General features: G+C 43.4%; 1 protein-coding gene across 1 annotated transcript in view; it reads right to left on the reverse strand.

The window, feature by feature from the left end:
• LOC119400121 (eukaryotic elongation factor 2 kinase) overlaps positions 1 to 10,856 on the reverse strand; it is a 30,654-nt gene extending 19,798 nt beyond the window's left edge. Inside the window, exons 1-2 of the mRNA XM_037667078.2 lie at positions 10,417 to 10,856; positions 10,287 to 10,359 (exon numbers count right to left, since the gene is read on the reverse strand). The gene's annotated coding sequence lies outside the window, so the exon portion shown is untranslated. The remainder of the gene's footprint in view (positions 1 to 10,286; positions 10,360 to 10,416) is intronic.
• Between the last annotated feature and the right edge of the window lie 4,778 nt (positions 10,857 to 15,634).

Consider the following 15,634-nt stretch of genomic DNA (forward strand, 5'->3'; position numbering starts at 1 on the left):
CTTGTATGAAGGAGACAGAACGACTCGCCCAACTGTCCCTGCTAATCCGCTTCTTACTTTTGGGCCTCCTCCTGAGATTGTATCATTGTAATATAAGCACTGTATTTTCATTTATGTTAATAAACTTTATCATGATCAATAATCAGATCCTTAGCTCCCCTCCTCCCTCGAAAATATTTCTCGTCCACGGCACGTGCGTGGGCGCATATGAAGGCAAGGCACGCAACGTATCTCGCGTCAAATGACAGCACGAGGCCAAAGCGCCGAGACAAAATGCATGAAACAAACTGCAGACCTCGTAGCCTCAATGAAGCACAAGCAAAAGAAAACGGCTCGCATCAAACGAAGGGCTATTCCGGTGACCCTGTACCGTGCGACGACCTCAAGCACGAGACAACGGAAACGCGGAGAGAAAGTGAGCGCGCCGCGTACTAAGCGTACGTCGCCGATAAGGGGTCTCCTCTTATCAGCCGGCTGACATCAATAAAAACAACTCTTGTGGCCGCCAAAGAGGCCGAGCCAAGCCGCAATGTCCCTGCCCCGAAAGTAGGTCAGACAGGGCGTTTGCGGCACCCTCGCCCCCCAAGAATTGGATTAACTTCCTGCTTGCATGCGTCCTGAAAAGGGGAGGCCCTACTTCGACCATCTGATGACGATTTTCACATTTTACGCCGCGAAAATGACTCTGGTTTCGCGAGAGATAGCTGAAAGCGCGAATAATGCGGCAAAAAGTTTGAACGACTTTGTGCCTCGCTTGTTTCGTTTGTGCATGTACCAGTAGCACTAAATTTATTCGGACGGATTAGAAGCCAACTTGAAGCGTTAAGCTAATCAGTAAAACGTTAGAATGGTTAAATGTACTTTTGCTGTAAAGAACCTACACGGCTTATCTGTTCTTCTTTTTGTGCGATATGCGTAAGTAATGTTCAGACTGATCCAACAATACGGCAACTGCATCACACAGATATGCAAATTGCATCCGTTTTACTACACATGTTAGCTGCAAAACCCCAAACGATCGGCTGCTATATGGCAGGTATTCAAGTAGCTTTTGCTGTACTGCTGTCGTAACAGAGTCATCAATTTTCATATAATGCACAATCATTTTTAAAAAAATGACCATGCGCTAGTGTTTTGTGTCATTTTGTACACCTTTTGTACCTGCGTACATTAAGATAGATAACTGACCACGCTAAGCCATTACGCTAGTGAACAAAACGCTAAAAAAAAAAAGTAAAGTTAGTCACATGTGGATGTAAAAAACGTTTTTTTTTTTTCATTGTGTAAATACGTTAATGTGATTGGGTGACGTGTGAAAGTGATGCCTGGAATTATCCAATGATGCTGTTCATGTAACCAGTCATGAAAAAATTACCTTGTAATAGAACTGTAGATAATTTATACACTTCTAGAATTATCTTATGTACATATGATTTCAAATAAACATAATTTTATTTAAGCCTTTTTAAGAAATTAACGCCACAATGCTCAATGTTTTTTTGATACTGTGAATAAGACCTCATAATACGGATTTGAATGCAGGAAACTTAGCCACATAGTGGTGCTTCAGACCTTCTGGGAGCAGTTCCAGTAGTGGGTAGCTCAGAAAACCAAGTGCTAATTGATTATTTACTGTAATGATTATTTTTTAATCTAAATAATAGTTCACTGTTGTTTTTATTGTATAGACACATCATTCACCACCAGAAACAAGGGCAACGCGGCTGTTTTAAATTTCCTTCCCGCAGTATATATCGTTTCTAATACACATTCGAGTGGCTGCCTCAGCCATTTCTAATGCTCAAACAAACACACTACTAATACAACGTACAGTAGGCTACAAAAATTCATGGGCGCAGATTCAGTGAAAGGGCTGTAACTTTTGTGAAGCTCAGGCATGCAGCACGAAATTCACGCCTGTAGATAGTGCTGGGGCGTACATCCAGAGACAGCAGCTTGCTCAAATGGTGCGACAATTCATTGATAAATGCTTCTGTAATACAGCATATTTTTTTTCCTAGTTAACTGCGCATCACTACGGCATTTCAGAAAGTTTTTAAATGAAGCCACATGGAAGACCGACTTACTCAGACTAGTCATGATTAAACTGAACTTGCACGAAACCTTGACCGTCCTCAATGCTGTCAACAAACTTGCGTGCCAAGTAATCAACATGCCATGCTTGAGTGAGCATTCACAAAGGCACAACAGCATGACATCACTTTAGTGATGCGTGAATGCCCTGGCAAAGCAAGCGCAATTAAAGCGTTGCATCAAGAGACGCATACCATCGGTCATGGCAGTGGAGTAAACATAGATTTTCTGTTTTTGCTACACAGCAGCACAGCCCCATTGAATGACACACATATACGCATATACTCCGTAAAATCATAAAGAATGACACAAAGTCATATGGAATGACTGCGAGTCATTTCATATGATTTCCGTATAATTTTACGGAGCATATGCCTATTCCATATAAATACCATTAAACTTCCATGGTAATTTTACGGACAACATATAAAATTATTAGATGTTTTATGGAAAGTTTCAATATGGAGTGCACTATGGGTGTGGAAATATTTGAAACATTCAAATAAGAAATAGAATACTGCCCTTGTCGAAGGGTGTTCCCGTTGAGCGAAATCCTCAAACAGCAGAGCACCGCATTGGGAGGCAACACAACCTTGGCAATGCTACATCGAGGTTGTTCACTGTTGTTGTTCTCCTCCAATAATGGCTCACACCCACTTTGGCGCACTGACCAAGGGTTGGCCAAATTTAAGATAGCTTGTCACATGAGAAGGGTATCAAAAGTGGGCAAACTTGGAGTGATCAAAATAGACTTTACTATGACAACTTACGAATTGAGCAACAAAATCGTCCTGAATGAATTAAAACTTTTTGCAACATCCGTGCAGACACTCCTGCGACAATAACTACGATGCTCCCAGAGACAATGTTTGAAATAGGTCCATGCCAATTCGACTAGAACAACCAACTCATAACTCATTATCGTATTTTTCTTTGAAGTCATACGCACACATCTTTTTTTCCAGTACACAAACAGGTCTTTGAATAGAATGACCACTAGTCGTAACTACGAATATTTCTTTAACAGTTCTTAAATATGCTGCATATCACCAATAGCGCATGGGCATGAATAAAATTGGAGCAAATGAACGCATTTAAGCCTGGGACCCACAAGTAGGCATTAAAAAAAAAAAAGAAGTTACGTAATGGAGTGTATCACTCGAGGAGTCGGACTTTTTCTGGCTAAACAGCAATGATATGCTGAACAACGCACGCATCTGTTCCTAATGCTGCATTTAGGCTTGTAATAATGATACTAGAACAGTAAAATTGTGTACTCATTACTCAAAAACTATTTGGTTTGCTTCTAGCAGTACTCTATTCGTGTTCAATTTAGTCCAAAAAGTTATCATTCAGACCCCCATTCCATGCACAATAGGATAAAAGCAGCCAAGACGTCAACTTTGTGACACCTACTAGAATACATACTTGGTGTATAAATGGTGGTTTCAGGTAAACAAAGAGGCATTAATTTCTGTAACCCACATAAGAAAGCACGAAGCAGTGTCATGAAGGGGAGGGAGAGTGAAAGATAAAAGAACTTTTCGTCATGAGAACCCATTTACGTACACTACTGGACACCAGGTCGGGATACTACCTTTCTAACCACCAGAAAAACTAATGGGCACCTGGTAGTACTTAACCGAACCCAATACCTCTTGCATTGGAGGTGTGAACACGACAGTGTGATAATATTCCCTCCTCAAGCAAACATCTGGATAAACTATGGCCATGGGAGTTGTGCAGTCTGCGAAACTTTCCTCCTTACTACGGCGAGATGTTTTAAAAAAAATGTAGAGCAATGACCACAATTTAAAACCGAGTTCGAACTATATTACTATTAGCCTTGGTGCAGCTTTAAACAGGAAGTGAGAGAGCGAACTGTAATAAACACTACATCTTTATGAACAAGATTCAAGAACTATGTTGCTAGGATACAAGCTCAATGCTAAACAAACTGTCAGCTTATGGAGCTTGACTGAGTTCACAATAAAAACAGAAAGACACAATTGCAAATATGGCAGCAGTGCAGCTAAAATAAGTTCAATTTCATGCGCATCTTTCCAGCATATTCTAACAACACATTTTAAAAAATAATTCTACATAACCTAATGTATTACACATTATTTATGTGAAATTCATAGGTTAAATACTCTTTTGTAATAGCCAAATTATGTTCTCTCTGCTCTGCAATTCTATTGTTTTTATTTTACTGTATGAAATATTGTTTAAAGGGACACTAAAGGCAAATAACAATTTATGTCAGAGTGAAAGCTCAATGTATGACAACGTCTAAAACGGCAATATTATGAACAGCAGTGCCCTACTTATCGAGAAATTAAACTAAATGTATCACACGATGAGTGCCATGAGCGGCACATTTTCAAAATGATCCCGATGACGTATGAGAGTCTACCTACAATTAATCACTAGTAATCAAACTAGCAGCAATAAAAATGAACCTTCCGTGCATTAAGAGACGTAATAAAATGCCGTTTGTTTGTTTCTGTTTGATTCATGGAAAAAAGAACCTCTTTGGCGTTGCCATGGGGAACGGCACGCGTGGTTCAAAGGTGCTGTTTTCGCCGAACTGCACGTTCCACCTGGCGCCTTGCTTCGCTCACGCGGTCGCGTCTCAGTGGTAGTTTTGGTAGCGCGTACTGCCGCGTGTTTTGCACGCTTGTGAAAGTAGCTCTGACAGAAAGTTCGACAAAATGCCGCATGCATGTGATGTTGCCAGATGCCCGAATGGTGCATGCTGCCAATGCACGCCGCCGCGCATTAAAGGCAGGCAACACTGGGCACGGCAACAGTGACGTGAGAAAGACTGATTTCAGGCGGGTGATTTGAAGTGCACTAACGCGATGCAGACCACTAGAATGTGATTTTATTTCAAAATAAGCAATTCCTTGGCATAAAAGTAGCACTACGAGGTTTCTGCACCACTACTTAAACAACCAACGTCGACTTAATATTTGCCTTAGTGTCCCTTTAATGAGCTGATGCATTCAAAGGCATATTTTTTTCGCTTGTGTGGTTTGTTGCTTGTATACACTCAAACCTCATTATAACAAAGTGACATCTGCCACGAAAATAACTTCGTTATATCCAAAAATTCGTATTATAAACGTTTATTTATAGCACTGTATCTATGACAAGGCTATTTTTCATTTACTTCGTTATAACCGATAATTCGTTATATCCGTGTTCGTTATATCAAGGTTTGAGTGTACATTGTGACAAAATCGTACCGCATATTAATGTATTTGGTACGCTCACATTTTTTTTTCTGTCGTTTCCACTCCTGCGAATCTTGTGCTGCTTTCTCACAAGTCTTCTAATTATTGTATATGTTATAATCTTTTATAGTACTTTTTCCCTCTTATGCAATATGCCTCTCAGAGGTTTGTAAGGTACTGTCAGCCGCAAAAGTTTGCGGGATGTGCAGCGCGTGGCGGAGCGACGGAAAACTGCATTACTGCGTCACCTACCGTGATGCGGCGGGTGTTGAGGCTATCTGCCTCGGCGATTAGTGACGGCGCGTTTAGATAACATGCCGTTGCCGGATCTAATCGCGGAGGCTGCGGCCGATAGCCTCAACACCCGCCGCATCACGGTAGGTGACGCAGCAATGCAGTTTTCCGTCGCTCGGCCACGCACTGCACATCCCGCAAACTCTTGCGACCGACAGTACCTTTAAATAAATAAATAAATAAATAAGTATACTGTAAGCACAGCTAAAATTTTGAAAATAGCCAAATAATAAAATCAGGAATGCAGTGAAATGCATTTTCGTTGTTCACAACTCGGCCATCTATTTTGCATAAAGGACTGACCTGGCATTGGATTGGATTGTAAAGAAAAGACGCTGTACATTATGATGGCGAACTTAAAATGTGGCTCACCTACACAACAACACCGGTGAATAACATTACCGGTTGCACAGAAGCAGAGCCGCATCGGAAAATACCGCTATGGCTAGAAGAGGACGGCAAATGTACCCGGTTGCATACATTCCGAGCTCTATCCGAAGCTACAGGAATGCACACTTATGAAATAAAACTAATGAATATTAAACGGTTGAAAATAATGCCTTCCAGCAGGAAAAAGAAAAAGGCCACGGTAATAAATCAAAGAGCCAAGAAGTATGGAGGTCATTAATTCGGTTCAGATAAGTGCTTGCGCAGCAACTGCCTGGAGAAATGGATTAGCCTTCTTTGGAAGCGTACTCTTGGGCAATCTGTGCAGGGTGTGTCAGTTAGGTATGTCAACCTCAATGCTCCACTTATGCAGTCTGCAAATGGCGAGGAATGCACTAGATATCTCCAGCTTTGGTCATCAAAGCATGAGAAGTGGGTACTATCATGCTTTGAATACTATCTCACAAGCACATGGAAAAGAACGAGCATCAGATTATTATTTGGACGACATATCACTTGAACGGGTACAACATTACAAATATCTTGGGGTTTATTTTTCAGAAAATCTGTCCTGGTCTAGACACATTGAACACGTAACCTTAAAATCTTCCCGAATGCTTAACCTCATTAGACGCAATTTTCACAAAGCCCCCAAAAGCGTTAAAGAACAACTTTATAATACGAATGTTCGCCCAATACTCGAGTACGCTTGCGCAGCATGGGACCCCAACACCTCCTGTCTTATGAATAAACTTGAGCGCATCCAGAATCGCGCACCCAGGTTTGTCTCTGGTAATTACAACTATAAAAGCAACATTTCATTAATTAAAGAAAACCTTGGCTGGAAAAATCTAGCTCAACGCCACTTAGCAACGAAATTAGAACTTTTCTACCGAATATACTCTGATCTCACAGGAATTAATAAAAACTTGTACATTGTTCCCCCTCACTTCATCTCTACGCGTTGTGATCATGACTGTAAGTTACTTGAAACACGCTGTTGCACGAATGTGTTTCAATATTCATTTTTTCCGCACACCTCCATGCACTGGAACATTCCTAAGGGCATATCTGATTGTAAAACATTATCCCAGTTCCAATCGTTTTTACATTCTAATCTACCGTGAGCTATAAACTACCTGTCCCCTTTGCTTTTGCTGTCTTTTTCTTTTCTTGGTGAGATTGTGCCTGAATTATGTGTTGCCACTTTTCCATGCTGCATACACCGCTTTGTAATTAGCTCGTATTTTCATCTTGTATTTGTGTGTACATATATCTTCTCGAGTTGGCCCCCTGCAATATAATGTCCTCGTGGCGCTGCAGGTACTTGTATAAATAAAATAATAAAAATGTTATAGCTGATGCTAAATGCAAAAGTATTAGCACTTGATGCTCAACAGCTTTTGGGAAAAAAATTTCGAAATTTTGTAGTACAGTAACTTGCACAGTTTTCACAACACGAGTATGATTTAATGCAGTGATGCTACTGGCTTAGGCCACTTTGGAGCAGCTTTTGGAGCAGGAAAAATTGCGTTTTGGAGCAGCAAAACTAGCTTTTGAAGCAGGTGCTCTGCCTTCAACAATTCATTCTGAGCCGAAGAATTCTTAAAAAAGTAATAAACATCGACCACAGCAGCGTCGACATCCGAGCCAACAGCACTCAAGCCGCGGGCAAATGAGTTGTGCACTTTGTGCAAGCAGCACTCTCCTACATCTATGATGTCAGGGTATGCTTCCTGCATCTTTTTTCTGAAGCTTTTCATTGCATTAGGGCCATCCGTAGAAAAGAAAATGACATTTTTCTGCGGCAGGTCCATCATTGCTCTCCGCACTTCACTAGCCAAAATTTCCGAAGTTGCAGAGCCCAGCCGGAAAGACTGCAGGTGTTCCACAACTCACTGCATTTTGTTGGAGAAATACCTAACTACAACATCAAGTTGTTGGCACCTCTGTTCAGGAAGAGGGGTCTCGGCAATGCTAACAGAAAAAAACACATCCGGCTTGTTCAGCTCGTCAAGCACAAGTTTCTTGAAATAAGGCCTGAGGCCATCACTAACTATGTAGGATGTCTTGAACCTCTTAGAACTAAACTGCTTCGCTGTTTCGGAACCTCCAAACATCTTGGGAAACAATGCAGTTGCTGTGTCGGCCCACAAGTATGGGATACCCTTGAGAGTCATGCAAAGCACAAACAGAGTTTCTGCGCTTGTCACACGGTCACACTGCAAAACGTTCCATGGACTGCCGAATTCCAAAGTCGGCTGGATTGTTTTCGGCCACTGCAGCCCACCTGAAGCGTCTCAATGACGACTGGTAGCATCAATGTGCAGTTTCATGGCTGCATGTCGCTTGACTGCTGCTACGCCGTGTTGCCTACAGTTGATGCTTTGATTACAAAAAAAAAAAAAAACACACAAAACGCAGTTCCTTCGTCCGCTTGACAACACCATATTGTATTTTGTCTCCATTTTCATCACTCTCATGGAGAACGTCCGCGTACAGCGCGATGTCGCTCTCAATAGGGGAACTTCATGTAGCTATAGTTTCATTTCTGGAAGTCAGAGTACACCCCTTTGGCGCAGGCTTGGCGCAGAATTGCCAAATTTTGAGGAAATGTAGCAGGTTGTAGCAGCCAGGGCACTTTGGCGCAGTCTGGCGCAATTGGCACAGCGGTAGCATCACTGTTTAATGACGTTGACTATATGCCAAAACTTTTGCACCTCCGTTACTTCTTCCAAGAAAAGTTTAGTATGTTTTAGCTCATACTGTACTTGCATGTGAAGCTTAAATGACTTGGGAAAAATTTTCAAAATGTTGTTGTTAGTTGTCAGTTGTGCTGCCTTTGCAACATGAACAATATTTAATGATATAATGACTGTACCTCACCCTTGTCATCTTTGCCAGGCAAAGATTGAGCATGCCATGGCATATGCTTGCAATCGATGCATAAATGTTTCAGGAAAAATAAAGTCATAATGCTGTCTCAGCTGAGCAATTTTTGCATTGCATGGTTTAATGATAATGATGAACTTGCGCCCTCACCCCCAGAACTCTTTGCTAGAGAAAACAAAACATGCAAATAAAAACACCCGAATAGAAAAGTGCTGCCGTGAAACTGCACGTCAAAATAAAACCTACGCACGTTCACTTCATGAAATTCATAACGCAGCGCAGCTCTTCACCTTCTGAACAATCAGCCCATCAAATATACGCCAGCGATTCCTTTAAAAGGCCTTGACACGTACGCCGAACTGCAGTAAACAAACAGCTCGCCTAGCGCCTCGGAAGCATTGTGCGTGCGACTGAAAGCGAAAGATGCTGCTGGGACGAACAAAAAACAAAAGAAAAACAAACAGTGCAGGCGTGAGGATGCGGGAAGCTGTTGCTAACTTTGGCACGTGTCATGCAAAGCTGGAAGCCCGCCAGCAGATCTCGAAACCTTCGCTTTCTTTCTGATCTTGGATCAAATCCATAGCTCCCACGGGTTGAAGGCTAATCGCGGTTGATGGCAGTACGCGAGCGATCCTAGAGCAATGCACCGTTGTTTACGTTTACCCATGCGACTCACGTCACCTCATGAGCCAGCTCCTTTCAAGACTGTTCGGGGAACGCGGCTTCAGGTGTTGCTCCAGCTTTAACTGCTTCAGTAGTGACGACTGCAAACACCTGTGCCGGCACGGGGTTGTCATATGATCTCTTCTTGGACATCTGAAGGCGATCGGAGCTCGCGCAATTTACAACCCAACAAGGAGAGATGCACGAGGAAAGAAAAACTCGGCAATACGACGCGCGCGGTAATTACGGCACGCGCGTATGCAGGCAAAGAAATTGAGGAAAAATAAATGAGCTTGGACAAGAGCAAGAACGTCCGCGAATCGACAAAAACAACCTGTCGGCCGGTTTTTTCTTAACCCGGTTTAATCCGATAACGTCGGTGTTGCAGTATCGGCCGGTCGACGACCAAGTGTTTATGCAAAGGCCGCGTCTCGGCCGAGCAAAGCGCGTTGCGATAAGCGCGTCGCGACAACACACCCACGTCAAGTGACAGCAAATTGCACGCTGACAACGCGTCTACGTGTTCCGAAAGTCTCACGTCCCAAAACAAACCCACCACGTGTTTAAATGGCGGCACCGCCTCGAAGCGGCGACCAAATAAAAACATATAACGGTACACAACCGCAACCTTGCGCGTGCGCTGCAAGGCTTGAAGCGCGGTCGTCGCAACAACCGGCATACGTGGCCATGCCGTGATAAATTCGACAACTCGCTCACCTCGAAGTGGCTGCCAGGCGGTTTCGTCGAGTTTTAGCAGCAGTCTCCCGTCGAAGTCATCGAGCGGCAACAGCTGCAGATGCATCCATTTTTATATAGACGCCGAATATCGACTCGCACATCAGCTTACCTTTCGGTGAAGCACAACACGCTTTGCGAACCTGTCAGGCTGGCCTGTGGGCTGAGCACGACGCATCGACAGCAGTGCGGGATCGCGACAATGCATTCCCTGCGCTTGCCTCTCGAAAGAAAAAAGGCCCGAGCTTCGCTCACAAGCTCGCCGCGGCTTCACTCTCGCCTACCGAGCTCGAAGCGCTAGCAGCCAAGCCCTCCTAGAGCGAAAACCTCTTTTACTTTTCTCTTTACGGGGCTTCCTTTCGAAGGGATTGTCGGGTGTCAGTCGCCGGGTATCGCGATACCTTCCTGAACGAAATGCGACACGAGACAACGTCCGGCAAGAGCTAGTACATATGGGATTTGACCGATCGGGAGACGGGCGATCAAAACCTACAACACGGCTGCTCAACCGCACCGCGCAGCGCGCTCTCCTCCTGTGTCGCTTGCTTGGCTTGCTCGTCGCGTCGATCGCGTTTGTGCGTGCGTGCGAAAAAAAATGTTTGTGCGTGTTGTTTGTGCGACGACCGTGGCCCACATCGCGGAACCGCGGCAAGATGGAGCCACTGCTCGGCTTGTAGCTGTAGCGACACCGGCGACACGGCCAACACGGCGACGGAAATTTTAGTTCAGATTTTTGAGAACACGAAAGCAGCGGTGTCGCATTGTTAACCCTACTGAGTCCCGTGCGCTGGTCTGTGAACCCGAAAATATTTCTCGCTCTCTCGGGTGTATTTTTACTCCGGTCTACCTAGCCCGCTCGGCGAGGCTCGTATCCGCCATTGCGAGCGCGGGCGAGACAGTTTCATTTTTACTTTTTTACGTGTTTTGTTTCTGCAGCTGCGATTTTTCCGCCGCTGCGACGTTTGCCAAAAGCGTGGCATGCGGGTGACCTGGACTACACGCGACTCGTCTCGCGCTTGCTATTTATAAACACGCTAAAGAAGTTGCGTGTGTATAGAGGTGGAGGAATAAACGGACCGATTCATGTCGCCACGTGCGATGACAAATTAAAATTCTTGAGTTCTACGTGCCGAATACCGCAATACGATTATGACGCGCACGGTGTCACACGGTGCGAATTCGATCGTGATCGAGTTTCCGGATCGTGATTGGCTTATCTGCATAACACGCGCTGACCTCACCGCGCAATTTCGATCTCAGTCGAGCTTCTGGATCGTGACTGGCTCATTTCCGTGATACACGCTAGTTTAGATCGCGATCGAAACGGCATGCGTGTGACACCGGTTGAGAGAGAGTAAGGGAGCCGATCGCGATCGAGTTTCAGTATCGTGATTGGCTTCGTGATACGAGCCGATGTCACACGGTGCAATTTCGATTGCAATCGAGCTTCTGGATCGTGATAGGCTTACATGCGTGATACGCGTCAATATCACACGGTGCAGTTTCGATCGCGATCGAGTCCGATCTGAATAAACTTTGTCGATCGACCGTGACTGCCTCCCTTCGGCAGCTTGCGCAAATGAGTCAATCGCGGTCAAGAAATTCGATCGCGATCGAAACTGCGTGCGTGTGACACTGGTTAAGGAAGGGGAAGGGAGTCAATCATGGCTAAGAAACCAGATCGCTATCAGAAGTGTCCGTGTGACATCCATATTTTTTTTTTTTTTGACCACCGGAACCTATGAATCAACATATAGGGGTGTTTAAAACCAAAATGCGGCTGCCTCCATGGCTGGGAATCGAACCCGTGCCCTCTCGTGCTTAGCGGTGCTACACCTTAGCCCACTAAGGTACCACAGCGGTTGTGTTTGTGAAGACAAGAAATACATAACAATGAGAGCAGGGGGTTTGCAACGAATATACTTCGTGTCAATACAAGATATATTTAATGTCTCACATATGAACGTCGCAAAAGGTGACAATGTTTACAGGGTGTGCATATGTAAACAAGGTCTAGTGTATGTACATCTTGTTATGGGCACAAAAGCAAGAAAAACCAGCATGCAAAACGCTAGTTACATATATATGTTGATATGTACATAGATGTGCAAAATGCAGACACTGAGTGTAAGTAACGATCAAGACAGTCAAAGAGCGTGCAATCCATCGCAATTAAATCGGTAATTTGTGAAACTTCGACGATCTACATTGTATTGAACATGTTCAAATTATGCATAGGCGACACATTCAGTTGTGAAAAATGGATTTCAGCAGATGGCCTGAATTAATTGTACAGAGAGCATCATGCATTCAATATGTGATCACGTATTCCACACAATTAATGTATCTTGATTGAGCATGACTGAAAACCTGGTCTCTCAATGACAAATACGGCCTAATAAACAACCTGCACAGTAACCTGAATAGGTGTGTGTGGCTACTTAGAGACATATAAGTCATTTGAAATGTTTCACACTTTCATTCGTGCAAAAAATAGGTGATAAAAAAAAGGTTACTTGTGATGACCGAAGAAATCATGGGAGTGCTGGTGTATCCGTTTTGCAAAGCAAGTGCTAACACAAAGTTTGACCTTACAACTTAGCAACTGAAAAAAAAAAAAAAAAGGCTGTACAGTTTGCATAGTGCTTGTAAGAAGCACCAATTGTTTCAGCGGTCCCCAAATTCAGTACTGCAAAACTATAACAAAGAAAGGCCATGTTTTCACGTAACTCATGAAGAGATAATAAAAGCAGTCTTATAGAAAGCTAAAAAAGAAAAGAAAAACATCTTCATTCTCAGTAAAAATAGCATCATTAAGAACTTAATAACTGATGAAAGGTACACACTGTCATTACTCCAACCATGGTAATTTTTAACCTGTTGGTTTGTGTTTTATGGCTAGCTTGCTTCACAACTTCGCTAAATCTCCCTGTTCTCCTGGTCACACAGAAAAAAAAACAAAAAAACTGAGCAACAGCATCATACGTCTTAAACAGGTTATGTACAAGCCAAAGGAAAAGCCTCGGAACTAGCAGTTTCCAGTGTCCACCCATCTAAAAAGCGCGGGGCTACTTTATTCGGTTTATATACATTTGTACACATAACTTGCACAAGTGTTCGCAACATTGTACACAAGTCGAACAAGGTAAGCTGTGCTTCGATTTGAAATGAATCAGTTCTCTCCCTAAGGTTCCGTGAAATATGTAAGTACGTCTACTCTGCTTCACTGAAACGTCGTGACACACGGCATTCTGAACACTTTTTTGTTTGTCTTTTCTGGTTACTCTGCATAGATGACGACTCCGGTCTCCGCAAGAGTGCAGTTTCTTCAACACCCTCAATTGATACAGTTACACAGTGGAAGAAGTGAGCGTTGCAACGACAGTTTTGCAAACCTTGCCCTATCAAGGAGTACTCTACATGAAATGGAGCACCCTATACTCCGTTTTACACGAAGTTTAGAGTGCCTTCAGAGTAGGGGTGTGCGAATATTCGAAAGTGTCGAATATTCGTCGAATATTACATTCGAAATATTCGTATTCGATTCGAAAATCGTGTATTCGAAAAGTTTCGAATATTCGATAACTTCGAATATTCCAAAAATTCGAATATGCGATTCGATTATCATGCAGAAGATAACTCGTCTTTCACATTTCTGCTGCGTTCGTATAGCTAAAAACGTTGCCGATAGGAGCGATAAACATCGTAAGTACACGGAGGCACGATATCTGTCTGCGACGAGCGCCCCAATACGTATGATTTATTGCTGGTGCATCTCCGACGTGCAGCGCTGTTGGCGATCATGTAACCGTACATTTTCAATATTATGCGGCCGTAACGTGCCGCACTACCACTCGTTCACTATCCGGGACCACTTCTGAAGAAAGACAGTGACCCATGTGACTAGTGGCGGACTGTAGGCACCTTCAGATACCCCAGTCTGGCAAAGCTTTGCCCCATATACCTCCCTATAAGCGAGCGTGCCTTTTCAGTAGCGGGGGGGGGGGGGGGGTGTCTCTGTTAGAAGGGAGCGCCTGCTGCCTGATCATGTGGAGCAACTCATATTTCTTCATGATAACATCTAGTCATTACTTTCATTGTGCCGTGATATTTGCTTGTGCTGTGATGTGCATTGTGCTAGCCTGGACATTGTGTTCTGGAGATAGCAGTGTATGTTGTGTTGCCAGTCAAGCTGTTAATGTCTTTTTTTTTTTCAAATAGCTACATGTTAAATAAAATATTGTTACTGTGGAGGCATTTTTCCTTTGATATTCGATATTCGATTCGATATTCGAAGGTGGATATTCGTATTCGATTCGTATTCGAAAAATTTGATATTCGCACACCCCTACTTCAGAGTAATCCACATACCAGCATTGCCTGCTAAGCATAACACAGAGTACTCTTTACATAATTTTAAGTATTAAATTGAGTACTCTTACTCCGTTCTAAGCATAAAATGGAGTACTCTTTACTCCATTCTAAGGATAAAATGGAGTACTGTGTACTCCATTTTATACTTAGAATGGAGTGAAGATGATGACTCCCGTCTCTGCAACAGACAAGCTCTTCAACATCCTCAGTCGATGCAGCTGCGCAATGGAACTTCACAACGTAGCTTCCTAAAGAAAAGGAGACCGTGCCAATCTCTTGGCATCGATCCTGAAGTTTGGCTTCCAAAGTATGTCTGTAACTGCTGTTCCAATATAAAGGGTTCTTAAACCAATCTCAACACAACCTGTCTCTCACAATCTGGTAATCTGGCTACTGTGTGCATCAGTCTTCAAAAACATGCAGTTGCAGCAATTTCTCGAAATGCTGCTGTAATAGCAAAGTTGCAGGTGTGCAGAATGGACAGCTATGCAGTCTCGTTAAAGAGCTTTAAAAATACCGCTTTCAAGGGCTTTAAAGAAACACTAAAGTGAAACAGTGAATTGGTTAGGCTGATCTCTCGTTCTTTGTGTGGCTTGACCAACGATGGTGGGACTCGATGAATGTGTAGCGCCGTATGGCTCAAAATTGATCTCACTGCTTAACTTGATCACATGGCACTACACACCAAATTATTGAAATACGTGCGATGGTTGATTGGAGTGCACAGCAGGCAGGAAAGTTGCATCTGCAGTTAATCAAGAGGGAAGCTAACATCTCTGCTTATGTGCCAAACCACGCGTTTTGCCATGAAAACACACCTTTCACGAAAGTCCAAGCCAATGTAATACATGAATGAGATCTGAAATGCGACACATTGGCTCCAATCTACCAAACTGCGTGCACTGCAAAGGAAGCCTTTACCGTGTTATGACATTTGTAACTAGCCTTTTTAAGTA

The sequence above is a fragment of the Rhipicephalus sanguineus genome, chromosome 7, assembly GCF_013339695.2.
Source record: "Rhipicephalus sanguineus isolate Rsan-2018 chromosome 7, BIME_Rsan_1.4, whole genome shotgun sequence".
NCBI classification, from domain to species: Eukaryota; Metazoa; Arthropoda; class Arachnida; order Ixodida; family Ixodidae; genus Rhipicephalus; species Rhipicephalus sanguineus.